The sequence below is a fragment of the Tenrec ecaudatus genome, chromosome 11, assembly GCF_050624435.1.
Source record: "Tenrec ecaudatus isolate mTenEca1 chromosome 11, mTenEca1.hap1, whole genome shotgun sequence".
Taxonomy (NCBI): domain Eukaryota; kingdom Metazoa; phylum Chordata; class Mammalia; order Afrosoricida; family Tenrecidae; genus Tenrec; species Tenrec ecaudatus.
The window spans coordinates 84,546,587-84,564,117 of NC_134540.1; the positions used below are offsets into that span (position 1 = coordinate 84,546,587).

A 17,531-nucleotide genomic window follows, 5' to 3' on the forward strand; every position below is an offset into this window, starting at 1 on the left:
GAGTAATCCATGCTGATAGCATCATGCCCAAAGTATGTGATACAAAGCCTCGCCCTTCTTGCTTCTAAGGAGAATGCTTAAAATTTTAAATAATTCTTCTGAAAGTCCACGGTAGAGTCAATAATACTCACTTATTCCATCACTCAGAAGCGTCAATTCTTTTCCAGCCTGCCTTGTTCATTATTGCATCCTTATGAGGCAATTGAAAAGTCCACTGCTCGGGTCAGGCACACCTTAGTCCTCAAGGTCATACCTTTGCTTTTTATCACTTTAAAGGGAGTTTTTTCAGCAGATTTCCCCAGGCAATACTACACCACTGGATGTCTGGCCAGGTGACTGCTATCTTCCCGACTGATTGGCATAAATGAATGGATGCTTTCAGCTCTACGTCAGTTTGATGAAACATTTGAGTTGGGGTCCCCTCAATCCCTGTGGCTGTGTTTGTCACTATTGCCTTCAGGGCAGCTAGGACTTTGCCCTTCAATACCATCCATTCTTGATCATATGCTACCTCTTGAACTGGCTGAACGTCGATCAATTATTTTGAGTACTGTGACTCTGATCTTCGTTTGGTACTTTGTGTATTGTTCACTATTTTGCCCATACAATACGACAGTATCATAACTTGAGGTTTGAGTCTTATCTTCAACTTGAGATATGCTAAACATGTTCTCTTCCCTTTTGCTTCTCTGCCTCCAGGTCTTCACGCATTTCATAATAGTACTTTGTCTTCCCAAGCTGCCTTTTGAGATTTTCTGTTCGGCTCGTTCATTTCATCATTTCTTCCATTTGCCGTAGCTGCTCCAGGTCAAGACTAAGAGTCTCCTCTGACCCCACTTTGACCTTTTCTTTCCTGTCTGTTTACCGACCTTTGCTTTCTTCACGTACAATGTTCATGATGTCATTCTGCAACTCGGTAGGGGCTTTGGGTCATTGGTGTTCAATGCACCAAATGTGATTGTGAGATATTCTCTAAACTAATATGAGTATACTCCTGGTTATATTTGGACTCTTATGGGCCTGTTTTATTTTCGTTCAGCTTCAGCCTACACTTGCATATGAGCAATTAATGGGTTTCACGATTGGCCCTTGATCAGGCTGGTGATCTTGAGCTGCTCCATTGTTTCTCCCACCGAGGTAGTCAGTTTGAGTCTTTGTATTCCATCTCCACGGCCCATGTGTATAGTCGCGCTTTATGATACTGAAGAAGTTATTTCCAATGAAGAACTATTTGGGCTTGCAAAGTTCTACCACGCAAGTTCCAGCTTGGCTTCTATCACGAAGGCTATATTTTTCCCACTAGAGATCCTTCCTGATTCCAACGTTTACATTCCAATCACTAGTAATTATGAATGCATCTTGTTTGCATGTTTGATCAGTGGCAGACTGAAGTCGTTGGTTGAATTCTCCACTTGGGGGCAAGTCTAAATCTGGAGCTGGTTGGAGTGAGGCATGGAAGAATGGGGAGAAGCATCACAGAAGAACTCCTTAGTAGAATGAACGGCACGGGGTAATTAACACTTAGGCATGTGAACAAAGGAGTCATTTCAAGCGGAAGGAATATATATATTTAAACTAATGGAAACATGACACAGCACATTTTTACTCAACTGGCTGCAAGTAATTCAATAAAGATAGAACACTGATTGAAGGCACAGGCATGGGAGACAGACAGACCTGTGTTCAAATAGGCTGCCATTATTGTTGGTGCTTCCGTCTCCCCTCTGTGAAGCAGGGAGATAAATGACACATCTCCTCGCATCGAATGTGCCAAGAATAGAGCCTAGCACTTAGGATGTATTCATCAGAACTCCAACTCATTGCCATCAATTCATTTCGGACCCCCTGTGCCTCGTACAGCCTAGTTTTGTGATTCTGTTCAAAAGTGAACCATCAACACACAACGCGTGTGAGTGAAGAAAGTCACCCGTTAGCAAAGGACCGCCGTCCTCTGTGCCACTGAGTTGATTCGGACACATGGCGATCCCATAGGGGACGGAGCAGAACTGCTCCCGGGGGTTGTCTTGGCCGTGATCTTTACAGAAGTAGATCAACAGGCCTTCCCTTCTGCAGCGCCACTCAAGAAAGTTGGGCTCAAACCATCAACCTCTTGTTTAGCAGCAAAGCGCCACCTAGTGTTTGCACCACTACGGGCCTGTCAAAGGATTTCAGGAGGTCGCGTTTGGAACAATGAGACCCATTATCTCTAAGACAAGTGGATAACACTTAATAAAATATCAGCATGGTACAGTATGGAGGACGAGGCAGTGTGTCTGCTGGCTGGGCCCAAGGAAAGGTGCCCATTGGAAAGTTGTGGATTTTCCCAGATCGTAGGTCACGATGTGCCTGAACTAAGGGAGCTGTGTTACAGACTTGAGCACAGATTAAAGAGACACGTAGGAAGCAGAATGGCTGCGACTCGGAGACGGATTTGAGGTTTGTGTCTGGGGAGTACACGCAATCGGGTGCATTTCCATGGTTCTGGATTGGGAGAGGGCCAATGACAATTCCCGACGTAGAAAACACCACACAGCAACGTGTTTCCTGGAGAAAATGATGGAGTGTGTTTGGGCATGATGGATTGAACATGACATGGACACGTGTCGATTTGTGGCCACCTGCTGACTTTGAACAGACTCGTGTGTGTGTGTGTGTGCGCGCGCGTGTGTTTCACTCTAGTAGAAAGCACAGCCTGTTTTCTCATCCTGCCTTGTAGTGAATATGACAGCACATGCCTGAACCTTTAGGAATTGAGATACTCTGGCCTGAAACCATCAGTTCTGAAGACAAAATCATGAGGAAATACGCGTTACGTGGCTCCTCTTTGGCTGTGAGAGTAGAGAAACTCTAGAAGCGGGGAGACAGCAGTGTGGCACTCCTGGCAGCTGTCCCCGGCATCACTCGGTGCAATGTCCACTTCAGCGGCAGTGATGGGAACGTCCAGGGGAACCTCACAGGGGCTCTGGGCTGCAGAGTCTATAAGGCTGATGCCCAGGCTTGAATACGGTGCCTTTCATACATTTCCTCTTAGCTTGAATTAGCCAAGAATGAGCTGGCGTGTTTGGGGAGAGGGGGCTAATGTTTGCTTCTTTCCCATCATAACCTACGAAGCTCTGGGGAAGAGCTGGTTATCTCCATATTGAGACAACTCCCTCTCATTAGCATCTTGTGCCAGATCCTCAGCTCCAGTCTTTGCCATCCAATACGTCACACTCATTGCACGCTGGAAGTCCCTGCTGTTTACTCGGACCCTCCAGTTAGGAATCAGGTCTCCGCGAGTGGATGGCACTACCACCTTGTAGTCGGCTGCTAATCACAAGGTCAGGGTGTGAACTCACCAGAAAGTGCTATGGGAGCCAGGGCTGGGCTCTGCTGTCATAAAGACGGCGCACAAGACAATCTTGGGGACTGCAGCTCCTTTGACACACAAGAGTCACCATGAGTGGGAATCGACTGGATGGCCACAGGAAAGAAGAGAGCTAGGGATGCGACCAGTGTCTTGTAAGTGACTGAGTCATCTACAAAAGAGCTGTGATACCCTAAGTGGGTCAGAAGTTTGCTGACAGACTGGTCCCCTTAGTCCCTGGAACTGCCAGGAAGGAGCGAGGGCAGCCAAAGTTCATGCCAATTTTCTGGTTATACACATTCTACACACATGCACACACACACCCTACCCAGTGTGTCACACAAGCCTTTCCCACTGTGCCATGACACGAGGCAGGTTGGAAAGTACTGCCCCTCAGCATGACAGCGCGCAGCCTTGGTTACCTGCGCAAAATAACCGACAGGCTAGCCTGGGCCTGCCATACCTTGCTAGCAAACTTTCCAACTGGAAGGAGGAAATTGAGCCCTGCCGGTCATTCTTTCCTCCATTGAATCACAAGCAGCACCAAAAGGAATTGGCATGGCTAGGAGTCTATAACATTATATCTCAGTCCTCGATCACCATGGTAACCAGTGGGGTTTGACAAGCATTTTCTTCCATCGGTTTCACTTTACATATGCGAGAAGCGAGGCTCTGGATGGTTAACATGGCTCCTTCCCCAGTGCCTTCCAGCATCCAGCTCTGTCCCACACCCCTGCTGTCACGGGCCAGGTTAAAAAATGGCTCCTGCTGAGTCATATCAGTAAATTAAATGCCACTGAGTTCCCATAGCGTTTTCCTCTTCATTCTGCATTTAGAGAGAGAAAAAGCCCTGTTGACAGTACAAGTAATGGATTGTTCCCTGCAGTAATTGCCCATTTCAGCAGACCCCAACCCAGCCAGGGGGAGGCCTTTCATCAACGTTCTCATCTCAAGCCAAAGTTGGGGAGTTTGACAAAGACTTAATTGCACTGGCCTAAACATCCACTATGATTTGTTCCACTTGATTAATGGGACTCCGCTCTCCAAGGGCAGAGCCCTTCCTGTCAAGGGGTCAGTGTCCCACACGCCCTCCTATCAGTGGCTAGCAGGGCCAACATCCCAATACAGCCATTTGTTCATCGGAAAGGGAAAAGCACTGAGAGAGAGAGCTAAATGCAGGCCAGACGCTCTGCGAGGGTTTGGGAAGAGAAAGGAGAGCCAGACGGACCTCACTTCGGCCTCAGGAGAAGGAAACACATTTCTTCAACAGAGTTTGGGAAGTACCGCAGTGGATGCGAACCCGGGGTACTGACAAAGCCTGGAGGAGAGCTCTGTCGTTTGGATGGGGGTTGGGAGGAGAGGGGGCGGAGCCAGGGGGACAGGCTTATGGAAAGTGCCAACCGAATGTGGCAGTGCTCGAAGTCTTGAAGGGCAAATAGGAACTATCCGAGCAGACAAAACCAGAAGGGAAACTGTAGGCAGAGGGACAAGTCAATGCAAATACCAACTTCAGGATTTGAGGTAACGTTGTTTAGCTTGGTGTGCTTGGAACAAAAGGTATGAAGGAGAAGTCTAGCGTGCAGATGGCAACTTCCCCGAGGAAGCAAAAATGTCTTTAAGACCTGAGCTTGCCTAGAACGAAATGTGTTTCAGACTGCATGAAAGCCTATAAAAGGCGCTGAGATAAGCAGAAGCCTGGTGTGTTTGAAAACTGAAACAAGGTGAGTGTAGATGAACACAGAGGGGGCCCTGTGAGGTATTTACCCAAGGGAAAATGAAACCGATCTTCATAGCAACACGTGCACATCAGTGTCCGCAACAGCTTTATTTGTGATCGCCCGGACTAAGAGGAGCCCGAAGGTCCTCTCGGAGTGCCAGCTGCGGTGTGCTCAGTGTACGCACGACTCAGCCCTGCAAGGACACGAGTCACACATGGATGCATCTCACAACAGTTTTGCTACGCGAAAGAAATCATATCCTCCTTCCAAAGACTCATACATTCTGTCTCTCTGGTTGCATTTGTGCAGAATTGTAGGACATGCGAACTGGACGCTAATGCCATTGTACTGTTGTCTCTCGGAGGAGGGAAAGTGGAAAAGGTTGGGACCGAGATGTCACAGAGGGGCCTGAAGAAACGTGTGAGCGTGACGTTGATGAGTTCATGATCTTGATTTCAGCGATGGTTTCATGAGCATGCAAATGTGTAAAAATAGGTACACCTTAAATGTGTATACTTCTAATATTTGTAGTTTATTGTATCTCAATTATACATAAATAAAACTAAAAAAAGACAAACACTAAGCTCACTGCCATTGAGTCAATTCTAACTCATAACCACCTTTAGGAGAGAGGAGAACTGCTCCTTTGGTTTCTGAGACTTTACATAGTTATGGGAGCAGACAGCCTCCTCTGGGTTTGAACTGCTGACCTTGTGGTCAGCAGATCCACATGTAGCCCCACCAGGGCTCAATAAAACTGTTCAAAGTATATAAATATGTAAGATGAAAATATATAAATATCCTGTTGGCCATAGATGAAAATAAATTGAAGAGGGAACATATAGGAACACAAGAAGTCATGTAGGAGTTGTTCAGGTGAGAATGGTGTTAGTTTGAAATAGAGTCATGTATCTGGAGAAAAGTGGACTGTCACACTAAGATATTGAGAAGTCAATGGGAAGACATAAGATCAGTCTTAGCTCAAAAAAACAAAGTACAATCTGATTGTATTGTGTAGGATCGATATCAGAAGACTAGATACGGGAAGACTATCATGTTAACCCAAATGAGAGATGATCAAGGACAGGCCCCAGGAAAGTATTGGCAGGAATGCCGATGAAAGATCAGCGTCCTGGTGACAAACTGAATGTTGGAAGAATAACAAAGTAAAGGGGAAAGATTCAAGCTTGTTGCTCAGTATTCTTGCTTCTGTGACTGAATATTGAATCATGGTGCTCAAAAATATAGATAATCCCATATACGATGATGCTGTTGCTGCTGCTGCTGATGATGATGATGATAGAGAGGGGAATGTAGATAATATTGTCTGGCTTTTAACTTCTACAGGAGGGCAGGGGCAGAATGCTTCTCATGAATAGGAGGGAAATAGGGGCAGGTTTACCTATCATCACAGTCTTGTCCAGAGAATGCCAATTCTGAGGTACCATCTAGGGTGTGGACAAGAAGAGACAGAGTCCCAATCCTGGCCATCAGGCTAAGCTAGGCTCTGGCTGGATTCACCCACTGACTGGCCATTAAGTTGATTCTAACTCACAGCCACCCTCTATCTATATTATGACCCTATGGGGTCAGAGCTCCAAACCACTCAGCTACGGATGGTTCTGAGTAGAGATCGGAGAGGACCAAGCAGAAGCAACCACAAACCAGCCAGAACCCAAAGGTGAAATAGAAGAAACCACAGCCAGAAAGCATTTCAAGTCCGGATGAGCTTGTACAATAACACTTCAAAGCACAGTTGGAAAAGTAATCCATAAAAGACAGAGAGGGAGAGAATGTCGCAATCTTAAAAGGGGGTGTTTGAAATCAGTATATTTATGATATAATGAGGTGGGAAATGGAGGCGGGGTAGGTCAACAGTGATGCACTCTGCTGCTAAACAAAGAGCTGGGGGCCTCAACCCTCCCACTTTCTCTGTGGGAGAAAAGACCAGGTGGTCTGCTCTCATAATGATGACAGCATAGGAAACCCGTACAGGACCACTTATACTTAGTGTCAGAATCAACTCAGTGGCACCCAACAAAGAGAATAAAAGCAAACGTGACAGCTGACAGTGTAAGCATGCAGAAACAAAGGTAGAGTGTTACGAAACAAAGATATATATACACACATATACATATATGTGTATATATATATCAAAATGGAAGTTCTATAGATAATGAGATAAACTGTTGGATGGAGTTAAAGATAGGATCAGTGAAATCAGGAAGCCATGCACAGACATTTGCCCAGATACAGAATCGAGATAAAAGTATGAATAAGTGATATAAGCATGGAGCCCCAAGGTACTTCTAACAAGGCTTTCAGCGATCGAAGATAGAAGGAATGATAGAGAAACTGCATCATGGGCAATTGCCGACCATTCTCTAAAACTAAAGAAAGGCTCAAGTCAGTGACAACACAAACAGTGCAGAGTAGGGAGAATACGCATAACTCCAAACGTAAACCTTCAGTACTTCACATCCAAAGACAGAGAAAATGTTGTGAGAACTACCAGTGAACAAATGCAAAATACTTGCAAAGGAACGAATGACGAGTGAGACAGACCCAATAGAGACTAGCTTTTTGAGAACATGAGACATCAAGAAAAGGAGGTTCTCGCTAAGGAGAACAAATCATAGAAGGAAGATTATCTTTTAACTGGGAGAGATTTAAGTTGTTAATAAATAAGGGAAATCTACTAACCGAGTTCAAGTTCGAGAGAGGAGAACGGTTGGGAAGGCAAAGGGATCAAGAATGAGGATGAGGTGATTTGCGTCAGGAAGACCTTAGATCTTCTAAGCCCAGAGGGAGGATGGGTCGGAATATGGATGGATTGAGAGAGAGGCTTGTAGTTGGGGCAGTTATAACCAATATTCCATTTCATGCATGGAAGTGGGATGTTATAACCCTGAAAATAAAGACAGGGCAAAGTTGGTATTAAGAGGGTCACTTATGCATTCAACTCCTAATTACTAAGTGCCTGTGAATGGACATAGCAGTTGACGAAGTGAGGGATGCTGGCATTCGGGGGCTCAGTTACTGGCGCTTTAAAACATACGGGAGGTTTAAAGAGGAGGGGGATAGAGAAAGCAGAGTCTGTGGACAGGACCCGGGAGCAGCATTTTCTCAAACACCCTCTGGCTGTTGGGTTGATTCTTTGCAGGAACTAACAGTAGACTAGCTGTCTAGGTCGATACAGGGCTGGGGCACACAGGATGGGTGAAATCAAAAGGTAAATCCCATCTGATCTATTTGACCATCATGGTTTGTGGCCCACTGTCAGAACATCAGCACATCCTAGAATTCCTATATGAACCAGTGCAATGAGTCAAACCTCTTTCTAGATTATGAAACATTTGTTCTTCCTCAATGGTACACGTCTGTGAAGTAACAAGAAAAACTATATCCTAAAATTTTAGCTTGGGTTGAATGAATTTTTCAGAAAATAGAGTCCAAGATAAGCTCTAACATGTAGAAGAAATATCATAGATGATGGAGAGAAAGACAGAGAGATGATACAGATAGAGATAGATGTTGTTGTTGTTAGGTGCCGTCAAGTCTTCTGACACATAGCACCCCTATGTAGATGGCAGAACAATGCACTGCCCCATCCTGTGCCATCCTCACAATTGTTCTTATGTTTGGGCCCATTGATGTATCCACTGGATCAGTCCCTCTTGTGGAATGTCTTCCTTTTTGCTGCCCCGTTACTTTGCCAAGCATGATGGCCTTATCCAGGCACTGGTCTCTTGGGACATGTCCAAAGGATGCTAAATGCCAGACACCACCACTCTAGTTGTTTGGGAGAGATCAGCCCAGTGTTCTGTTTCATGGAGCCAGCATTTTATTGGGGAAGATACGCACTGCATAATCAATATATAATAAAGAAATAATTGATGCAGTCTATTAAACAGAGATATGTCGCTTGGAAGGAAATAAACATCAGAGCATAAAAAGAAAAATTAAAATGATAAAGGGAGGCTATATTATAGCTTGAAGACAGCTCACTGTACTGTATGTCTGGGAAAGTAGCATGCAAAGCAGTTAAGGGGCTCCTTTACACATCCATCTGGGAAAGGATAGTCTTTATAAAGGAGATGGCCAGCACCTGGTCTCTGAGGTGACGTATCTGTTGTTTGTGATACAGCCAGAAAGCTGAGTGAAAGGGACAAAAACAATAGGCATTAGGTCTCTTTAAACACCTGTTGACCCCTTATGTGTCAGAGTAAAACTCAGTGAAAGTTTTCTCGAAAGTAGACCACCAGCATGCACCATAACCAAGTGGGGTTTATTTCCAGAAAGCAGGGCTGGCTCAATATAAGCAAACCAACCTTAGTCCTGTTCCACAACAGCAGAACAAAGGAAAAGAAGCCAAGTCCAGAACCGAATTCACTCTATGGCTCAATTTTCAGTCAAACATTAGTCAGGTCTATGGTAGCATTAGTGAGGCATGCACCCCTTAGAACTATCAGCCATTCAAGGTCAAAAGGGCAACATTTCCCCCAGGACAAAGTTCAGAAGGGTTAGGAAAGAAAGAGGAACAGAAACAGATAGGAGGTGGAAGAGTATTGTTACATCATGGAGATTGCAATGAATAAGATGAAACAACTATGTATGAATTGTTGGGCGGAAAACTGATCTGGTCAATAAACCTTCACCCAATTCAAAATTATTAAGTAAAAAATCAACTGCATTTCCATACACTAGCAATAAGAGATCTGGAAGGGAAATGAAGGAAGCACTTCCATTTACAATAGCATCTAGCATACTCTGGTTTCTCTTCAGATCATAAAAACCTTTCAGCTTTTACAATAGCATGTAAGAGACTAAAATCTGAACAGGTATGTAAAGGATATATACAAAGAAAAGAAATATTGCTTAAAGATGTTAATTGATGGTGAGGAGAGCGTAGGATGTCTGGTAGGGCTTGATCAAGGGCAATGTCACTGAAAAGAAGGCCAAACATGATAGTGGGACAAGAGAAAAGTAAAAGGAAATAGAGGAAAGAACAAGAAGGTAGGACATTTATAGAGGTCTAAATACAGGCATGTACATATGTAAATATATTTATATATAAGGAGAGGGGAATAGAGCTATGTACATATATGGTAAGTATTAAAGTAGCAGACAGACATTGGGCCTCCACTCAAGTACTCCCTCAATGCAAGAACACTTACCTAATAACCTGCCATTTTATGATGCTCACCTTCCCAAGATGATCAATGAGGACAAAACGGGTGCATAAACAAATGTGGTGAAGAAAGCTGACGGTGCCCAGCTATCAAAAGATCCAGCATCTGGGGGCTTAAAGGCTTAAAGATAAACAAGTGGCCATCTAACTGAGAAGCAACAAAGTCCACATGGAAGAAGCACACCAACCTGTGTGATCATGAGGTGTCAATAGGATCAGGTATCAGGCATCACAGACGCAGAACAAAAATTATATCAATGTGAATGAGGGGGAGTGCGGAGCGGAGAACCAAAGTCCATCTGTAGACAGTTGGGCATCCCCTCACAGAAGGGTTACAAGAAAGACACGAGCCAGTCAGGGTGCCGTATAGCACCAATGAAACATACAACTTTTCTCTAGTTCTTTACTGCTTCTTCCCCTTCACTATCATGATCCCAATTCTACCTTACAGATCTGGCTAGATCAGAGAATGTACATGGCTACAGATATGAGCTGGAAACACAGGGAATCCAGGACAGGTAAACCCCTCAGGACCAATAATGAGAGTAGAGATACCAGGAGGGGAAGGAGAAGGTAGGGAGAGAAAGGGGGAACCGATCACAAGGATCTATATATAACGCCCACCTAGGGGGACAGACAACAGAAAAGTGTATAAAGGGAGACATTGGTCAGTGTAAGATATGAAAAATAATAATAATTTATAACTTGCCAAGGTTTCATGAGGGAGGGAGGAGAGGGTTAGGAAGTGAAGAGCTGATACTAAGGGCTCAAGTAGAAAGCAAATGTTTTGAGAATGATGATGGCAACAAATGTACAAATGTGTTTGACACAATGGATGGATGTATGGATTGTGATAAGAGCTGTACAAGCCCCTAATAAAATGATTTTTACAATAGATATTAATGAAAACCTAAATAAATGGACATATATTCCCTGTTCATGGATTGAAAGACTTAACACTGTTAAGATGGCCGCACTACTAAAGTGATCTACAAATCCAACACAACCCTGAACAAACTCCACCAGCTTTTTAATAGAAAATGTAAAAAAAAAAAACAATCCTCAACTTAATATGGAATGGCAAGCGGCTTCAATCAAGTAAAGCAATGTTGAAAGAGAACAATGCAGAAGGACCCCCATTTCCCAATTTAAAAATGTGCAGCTACCAAATAACCCTGCTTACGTAATCATTAACATGTTGGGCTGCTAACTGGAAGGTTCCCAAACCACCTTTACACCACTAGAGAAAAAATGTTTGTTTCCCTAAAAATCCAGTCTTGAAATCTTGTGGACAAATACATACTTGCCTTATAGATTCACTATAATTTTGATTTGGTATAAACCAAGACCAAACTCACTGCCACGAGGCCAAACTAACTCATAGAGACACTGCCTGTAGGGCAGTAGGCAACTGCCCCTGTGGGCTTCTGAGACTGTTAAGAAATAGAAAGCCTCCTTTTCTCCCATGGAACAGCTTGGGGATTTCGAACTGCTGACGTTGTAGTTAGCAACACAATGTGTAACCCACGACAACACCAAACAGTCTGGTACTGGTTTCATAACAGACACATAGACCCATGACATGGGATTGAGGATCAAGAAATAAACCGATATATCTATGATCAACTGAATTTTGGCAATGCTATTAAAATAATTCAGTGGAGAAAGAAAATCCTTTTTAATAAATGGTGCTGGAAGCATTTGATTTCTACATGCAGAAAAACGAAACAGGGTCCCTGCCTCACACCATACCTAAAAAAAAATTTTTTTTTAATTGGGGTCAGAACAATCCACGCCCGACTGGGTGGAGGCAGCGTTGCGGGGTCCTGGCAGCCCGCGCCCCTGCGAGGATGGGAGCACAGAGGGCTCAGGGCCAGTGGAGGCACAGGTAACAGAACAGGGGTGCAGTGGGGCTGCAGCATGACTGCTTCTGCACCTGGGGTCCAGAATGTAAAGGATGGAGGTGATGCTGAGCCACGGCTGCCAGCAGCGGAGCCTGGACCGACAACATAAGGGAGCTGAGACCTCCGGGGCCCTTAGACCTCCAAGGCCCAGGATAAGCTAGCAAGGACAGCTGCAGGGCCAGTGCCACGGGCCGAGACAAAAGTCGACACTGGGTCACCAGCCCCTTCGTGCCGATGCCACCGGCCCTCTCCGAGTGCTCAGCCCTGGAGACCTTGAGGTTCCCCATCTACAAGAGGAAGGTGCTGACCCTGACCTTCCTGGTGGCTGCCGTCGGTTTCGTCTTGTGAAGCAGCAATGGGCGACAAAGGAAGAACCAGGCCCTATCTCTGCCGCTGCTGCAGTATGCTGAACGGCGGCGGGTGGCAAGCAGTCAGGGTGGGGAGCACCCACTGTCAGTGGGCATCCGCAGGGTCTCCAAGGATTCAGCTGTCCCTCAGCTCAAGGGGACAACCTGACGCTTTGGTACCCTCTCTGGTGTACCAAACCCTGAGAAATGTAGACAAGGCTGGTAGCTGGGCGCCCCAGGAGCTAGTGTTGGTCGTCCAGGTGCACAACCAGTCCCTCTGATTGCTACTGGACTCACCTCAGAAAGCCCATGGCCTGGACAACTTCCTCTTCGTGTTCAGCCATGACTTCTGGTCCACAGAGATCAATCAGATGATCGCTGGAGTGGATTTCTGTAAAGTCCTGCAGGTGTTCTTTCCGTTCAGCATCCAATTGTACCCCCCACGAGTTTCTCAGCGGTGACCCCTGAGATTGCCCCCAGGGACCTGGAGAAGAACGCAGCTGTGAAGATGGGGTGCATTCACGCTGAGTATCCCAACTCCCTTGGCTATTATCGAGAGGCCAAGTTCTCCCAAACCAACCAAACACCAATGGTGGTGGAAGCTGCATTTTGCGTGGGAAAGGGTCAAAGTGCTTCGAGACTATGCCGGCCTTATACTTTTCCGAGAGGAGGATCACTACTTAGCCCCGGACTTCTACCATGTTTCCAAGAAGATGTGGGAGTTGAAGCAGCAAGAGAGCCCTGAGCTTGGTGTGCTCTCCCTGGGGACCTACACTGCCAGCCGAGTTTTGATGGCCTTGCTGATAGTAGATGTGAAAACTCGGAAACCCACAGAGCACAGTATGGGTCTAGCCTTGACCCGGGACGCCTATCAGAAACGGATGGAGTGCACCGGCACGTTCTGTACTTACCATGTTTATAACTGGGACTGGACTCTTCAATACTCGACTGGATTTGGTCTTCCAAAATTCTGGGAAGTGCAGATTTTTCGTGCGGGGACTGTGGTTTGCACCATAAGAAAGCCTGTAGGCCATCCACCCCGAGTGTGCAATGTGAGTCGCTCTTACATAATAACCAACAGGACATGTTTCCAGAAGCTCTGATTATCAATGAGAGGCTTACTATGGGAGCTGAGACATCAGGGACCATGAACTCTCTAAACGTTACAGAAGACTGCAGTGAAAGATCGGTTACAAAAATTAAAATGACAGTCTTGTTTTTGATATTTATCCAAACAGGATCTGTAGTTGAATAAAAGGGTTTAGGGGAGAAAGGGGGTTATGTAGTTAAATGAACAAACTAAACGATTAAATTCTAAGAACAACCAACAGGGGCGGTTTTGTGAGGCCTAGCTTTCAACAATGGATTGTCTAATAGAATAACAAAAGCACAAACAACAAAAGACAAAACTAACCTCATGAAATTAAAACATCTGTTCATTAAAAGACCTTACCAAAAAAGTGAAAAGCCAAAAATCTAATAGCTTAAATACATCTGATAACTAGAATGCAGAATTTAATCATTAAAATGCTGTTAACATTGACAATTTAACAGCAGAAGAACAAACAACCCAGTCATAAAGTGGGCAGAAGACTTGGGTAAACTTTCAACAAAGAGGACTTAGCTCATGAGTTAATGCTCATCAACATTAGCTGTCAGAAATGGTAAATCAAAACCAGAATGAGATACAGTTTCACCCCCCCCCCCAGGATGGCTAGGATTTTTATAAGCCAGTAAACAACAATTTTTGGCAAGCATGTGGGGAAACTGGAGCCTGTACTTGTTGCTGGTGGGAATGCAAGATGGTTTTTGCCACTGTGGAAAACTGCCGTAGTTACTGAAAGCATGAAAAATGGAACTGCCACATGAGCCATCAATTCTGTTTCCGGGTAAACACCCCAAAGCTTTGAAAGCACTTGTACACTAGTGCTCCTGATAACACTATTTACAGTAGCCAAAAGATGGAAACAACCTAAATGCCCATCCACAGATGAATGGATAAACAAATGTGCTACACACATACAATGGAATTATGACCTCATCTTTTACTAAAGGGCAAGAAGAGGCAAGCATACAAGGGGTACCCCCACCCCAAGAAACAGAATTGAGCTGGCTAGGAGCGGCCATTTCGTAGTACACATTTTTTCCCACTAGGCAAGCATCAAGGAATTCATTCTGAGCTAGTGAGCCCAGTGGCGTCACCTGGGAAGGTTCTCTCTGGTCACAGTGAATCTACATAAAAGGCTCAAACTTCGTTTTTGTGATGGCCGATTGAAGAGAACAGCATGCGGCTGTGAAATTTTGTTTCCTGCTTTGGAAAAATGCCACAGAAACTGTTGTGATGTTGAACACAGCTTGCAAGGACAGCGCTATGGGAAAAACTCAAGTGTATGAGTGTTTTTCTCATTCCAAGAGGTGAAATGTCGATTGATGACAAACCTCATTCTGGATGTCCGTCAACTTCCCAAATGGACAAAAATGTTGCCTTGTAGTGTATTGGAGTTCAGCCCACCAGGTCAGACTGTTAATCAAGCTTTCTGTTTAGAGGTTCTGAAAAGTTTGCATAACAGTGCGACAAAAAAAAAGGCCTGATTTGTGGCAGACGGGACTGAATTTGCCACCACGACAGTGCACCTGCTCACACAGCCATCTCAGTGTGCCAGTTTTTGGCACAAAACAGCATGCCTCTCCTGCCCCACTCACCTGACTTCTTTTCATTTCTGCAAATGAAGAGGGACATGAAAGGACAGTGATTTGACAACATATAAGAGGTGAAAAAATGAGGGCTTTGCCGTCAGCCATCCAAACAGATGAGTTTGAAAAATGTTTCCCAGGATGGAATCGCAGATTTGACCAATGTATTAAGTGTAATGGAGAGTATTTTGATGGTGATAAGGTTGTTTTCTAAAATTTAAACACATAGCTTTGAAAAAATATTCCAGTTTTTTTGCGGGGTACCCCCTCGTATATACATCAAAGTTAATTAGTGGCCAGGAAGTCTTGGAAGGAGAGAGGAAAGCGAGGCTAACTCTGTATTCATTAAGAATATGAGTGCACAGCCAATTATTGTAAATACTAGTAATAAGCTGTACTTCTGCAAAAATGTGAACAAGTGTAAGCTATGTGATGGATATGTTTAGAAACCACACTCAGAAAGGTGTAACTGTTAAGGCTACTTATGTACAATCAAACACAACATGGGATTTGGTTTCTCGGTTGGGGGATTTAGGGTCATGGTGTCTTGGGACATCCCAGTTAATTGGCCTAATCACATGTTTAATACTTCTGATCTATCTTATAGTTCATTGTGTAGCGCCTGGAGTCTATAAGCTTGCAAGCAGCCATCCAAAGCATTGCAAGTAGTCTCCAGGCCTCTGGATCAGCACAGAAAGGAGCCTCGGGAGGAGGAGGCGATGGGATGTGTGGTGCCTGGCCTCCATGAGCAGCTGCCTCCTTTACCAGGAGACCAGAAGAACTGGATGGTGCCCGGCTACCAATACTGAACATTTTTGTCAAAGAATTCTCACCCACAGGGAAGAAATGCAGAACAGAATTTCAAATTCTATGAGATCAAGACTCTTTGGAGCCATAGAGGGTGGATAAACCCCCAGAACGAGTGCCCTGAGATAAACTTTCAACATTTAAACCAAAAGTATGCCAGAAGTCTTCTTAAATCCAAACACTTGCTTCCTTTACCTATGAAAAAGGCATTTGCAATCAGCATTATGCTCTTTGAGGAGCCGTCTGTATAGGATCCCGTGGACAAGAGTGAGGGCGGAGCGGGACGTGAATAGCGGGGTTACCACTCGGAAAAGCGGGCTGAGAAGGTTTGCACCACTCCACGCAGGCCAGCGACATCATTGTCGTTGTCCAGGTCGACACCGTGGGATTGTTGTTCACTTCACTCTGTATGCTCTCAGTCATAACAAGATAATAAAAGTTGGCGGGAGAGGAAATCAGCTTGCTAGGGAGTTTTTTTTCTGAGGTCCCAGTGACAGATTTGAACTGTCACCCTTCCATTCACCAGCACAGCACGTCCATGGTTTGCAGGACCCCAGGAGCTTCAGACGGAGCAAGGGCAAGGATATGAGGAAGGAGGGTTGGAGTATTTTACAGAAGCTAGCCAGAAGGGAGAGGTGAGCTATAGAAAGTCTCCTGACAGGAAAGCCTCATCCAGCCCTTGGAGATTGAATTTCTGAGGGCCAAAGTGTAATTGCTCTTCCCTGAGTGAGCAGTAATTTCTCCATCTGAGGGGGTGCTTGGCCGGGGTGAAGGAGAGTTCAGACATCAGGGGAAAGGCAAATAAATTGCCCCCCGAGGAGCGCCCCTTCCAACTCAGGGGGTTACCTCAAGGGTGATTAAATGACCCCAATGGCTTAATTGATCTGCATAATTGCCCAACCTGTTCTTCCGTTTATAATGTGGAGGCACATTTCGTGAGGATTCAAATGCCCTGGGTTTTCAACCCATCCAAAGCCCTGCATAATTTTGTACAAAACATAAATCAGCCTTTATATATTTCACCCCGTAGAAGCAGCGGATGCCACAGCCAGTCCTGAAGGATTCGTGATCACATAATTAGATCTCCCAAGCTAGTCCCACACAGCTCTGTTAGGGGGAAGAAGGCCTGATTCACAGATGGAGTGAGTTTTGTTTGTTTTGCGAAATTATTTAACATACCCAGGAAATGCAGTTAAGATTTATGAGTGCATTATATATTCAAGGCATAGTTGTGTGTGTGTGTGTGTTTCTGTTATTGGAACCATGAATGCCACGGATTTTGGAAGGAGAAATAACTGCAGGGTAGTATGTGATGTTTTCTCAGGCACAACGGTGCACATAGAACTGAATCTGATTTGCATCGTGTTCAAAGGAACACTGAAGTCAGAAGTAATGCCTAAGGCCATGACCTGTGTCTCCCCGTGTTATAAGCCACTCCCGGGTTACAAATTATAATTCCCATGGTGACATATATTCCTTCCTTTCATGCGCCTCGCCTGTAATTCCTAAGAGGGCGATTCTTCA

At 44.9% G+C, this 17,531-nt stretch overlaps 1 protein-coding gene and 1 pseudogene across 5 annotated transcripts in view; both read left to right on the plus strand.

Moving 5' to 3' along the window:
- SH3RF3 (SH3 domain containing ring finger 3) overlaps positions 1-17,531 on the plus strand; it is a 508,325-nt gene that overhangs the window by 431,330 nt on the left and 59,464 nt on the right. The gene's annotated exons all lie outside the window — the stretch shown is intronic.
- Positions 12,394-13,761, plus strand: LOC142461554 (alpha-1,6-mannosyl-glycoprotein 2-beta-N-acetylglucosaminyltransferase-like; annotated as a pseudogene).